Source organism: Rhamphochromis longiceps, linkage group LG5 (genome assembly GCF_057381845.1).
Source record: "Rhamphochromis longiceps isolate RC_006_pf linkage group LG5, R_longiceps_female_GT1.1, whole genome shotgun sequence".
Classification (NCBI taxonomy): domain Eukaryota; kingdom Metazoa; phylum Chordata; class Actinopteri; order Cichliformes; family Cichlidae; genus Rhamphochromis; species Rhamphochromis longiceps.
This window is the reverse complement of record NC_140561.1, coordinates 22,522,755-22,525,497: the sequence shown is the minus strand read 5'-3', so window position 1 is coordinate 22,525,497 and position 2,743 is coordinate 22,522,755. Positions and strand designations below refer to the sequence as shown.

Here is a 2,743-nt window from a genome sequence, read left to right as displayed (position 1 = left end):
GTCCTGTATTCAGCAAGTGAAAATAAAATAAACAATAAAAGATGAATCAAATGGACCATTAAAAAAAAAAAAAAAGGATGGCCAGCTCCACCACCGATGGACCGTCCTGGGACCCGTCCCTCATCTGCCTCGGAGCTGTCCTCCTCTGTGGGCCTGTAAAACACAGCACAAAACACAAAGACATGAGAAGGCTGCTACTAGATTTTCATTTTCAACATTGAAAAAAACAAAACAGGATATAATCAGATTGGTTGTAGATATTTAGTAAAGGTGATCACAAGGGAATCCCACCGAGTACAAAGCTATCAGTGCTTGCTGTACATCTGATGCTACAATTGCACACCTGTGGGTGCAGCAGCAGGAGCTCAGGGACTGGGGAGCCAGGAGAAGCAACAGGGGATGCTCTGCTGCAGAATCAGTTGGTTCTATCGAGATGATATTAAATGTTAACAGGTTGAATACAATAATCATAGTGAAATTATATACAGTGGTCCCTCATTTATTGCAGCAGGGGTTCTCAGAATAACTAGCCCCTCGCCACACACTTCATACACTTTTTTTCCCCACACACATGAACATTACTCACAGTTCTCACAAGTTGATTCTGAAAGTACAAACCTTTGTAGATTGCAAAACGTAAAAGTATTATTATGCAGCGTTTTGTCTTCATCTGCCTGCCACTTTCGTGTGCCTTTTTCCCTCGCGGTGCAGGTGTCTATTTCTGAATGAAGGTCATAGTTATGGGTGTTTTTGTGCTGTTTTTCTATTGGACGTGATGGTTATAAAAAACCATATTATAAAAAATGATAAATTTGTGCAGGAGACACGACATGGAGGAGATTTGTCAATCAGGCTGCAGAATGCAATGCTGTACTGCAATAAAAAATCTGCGAAAAAGCGAGGCAGTGACGGATGAACAACGGGACCACTGTGTGCTGTTTATTAATAAACAATAAAATATATTCCTATATGACAACAAGCATAAAAGCAGAACGGTATTTGTACATCAGTGGGAAAATAGCGATGGCTTGCTAGCTTTTGTGCGACTTCCCCAGGTCAGTGACAAATTTCACAAGAGAAATGAATGAACTTACCAGGTTGCCCGATCTCTTCACATATCTTCCTCCAAGCTCGGTCCTTTATATTCCTGTCTCGGTACAGAAAGCAGCTGGTGTCATACAGCTGCTACGGCGTTGATTAGCCTTTCCTCCATATTGAATGAAGTATGAAGGGCTTTGGCTTGATCTGCCCCTTTGAGAGCCACGTCACCAGGCTCCTGATTGGTTGTCACGGTGCGATTTGACGCTGGAGTTCAGATTTTTCCAACTCGAGCGGTTGACGCGATACAAAAACTGACGTGCGTGGTTTTATTCGCGAGTCAAACGCGCCAGACGCGGTACACTGACGCGCGTTTCTCGCGTTTTTGCGACGCAAATCTGCTTCCGAATTTTCACGGGAATGCAATCGCGTGTCATCGTGCTTTACCATTGACTTTACATGTAAACCTGACGCTTTGTTCACATCTATCGCGTTCGGTGTGAACACACCGTGATTGGTTGTCGCGGCGCGAATTGACGCTGGAGTTGCACAAAATGCAACACAAAAACTGCTGCAAATCTGCTTCCGATTTGACTTTACATGTAAACCTGACGCTCTGGTCGCGTTCGGTGTGAACACACCGTTAGACCAAATACCGTTGCTGTTAATTTTACTCTCTGCAGTGTTTAAATGCTTACATATACACACACAGTTATTGTCCCTCCAAACATAGGACTCAGTTCTGTTTCTATGCGCCATCTTTGTTCACGCTTTCCCACTCAGGCTTCTAGACTTCTGATTGGCCAACATTTCTACACAGTTAGGAATATATTGCCACCTGTTGCTTTGGCATGTTCCTTTTCCCTTCATTTTTGGCTTTTATGTGTGGACGGGAGTTTTTTAAAAAACGAAAACGGAAAATCTCAGTTTTCAAAAACACCTGAGTATGTGTGGAATGTAGCCAAAATGTCATTTTCAGAACTTTATTCTCAGAAAGACAGAAGTAAACATTAAGTGGCCACAGTAAGACACATGTCAAATGATAGACCTGCTGTGACACACTTTTTGAAACTCTCAATGTCAGTGTGTGACATTTAACGCACTGCAAACACCATGAGTAGAAGGACTAAACAATTTTGGCCTTTAATCAGTTCAGCATTTTTTAAAGTGTGAAACACATTCAAGTTACATTTAAATTTAACTAAAACAAAAACCTAGAAGTTGATTATTTTAAAAATTAGCTCACTGTTTTGGTTTGTAACATCCCAAATGATTCACATAATTTGGGGATCTACTGTATGTATTATGCAATATGTATTATAAAATAGAGTATTGAAAGCAGACTGGTACCCACTGGCTCATCACTTACCAGATGTCCTCCCCTTAACTTACACTTCAAACTATACTGTTATATAGTATGCATAACAACAGCGACTCAGTAGTGATGACAATACAACTTAGCAAGTTTAGCTTCCCAAGAATGAACATAACAGATGAAATAACTTGTTTCTAAACAAATCTGTGATAGAAATGCACTAACTAAACTTGTAAACATGTTGTCTCACTAATACTCACAAGCAATAACTTTCCAAGGCTTAAAGGTTTTAAAAGGCATCTAAGCCAACGCACAACATATCTGCAGGCTAACAAGCAGCCAGCTTCCTGTTTCGTCCACCAACAGGAACATAAAAAAACTCCACTAAAA

General features: G+C 40.8%; 1 long non-coding RNA gene across 1 annotated transcript; it reads right to left on the bottom strand.

Moving 5' to 3' along the window:
- LOC146669994 (uncharacterized) lies at nucleotides 1-1,224 on the bottom strand. The gene is made up of 3 exons (XR_014911870.1): nucleotides 1,095-1,224; nucleotides 344-425; nucleotides 1-153 (listed from the first exon to the last, which is right to left on the bottom strand). It is a non-coding gene; the product is annotated as an uncharacterized LOC146669994 (long non-coding RNA).
- Between the last annotated feature and the right edge of the window lie 1,519 nt (nucleotides 1,225-2,743).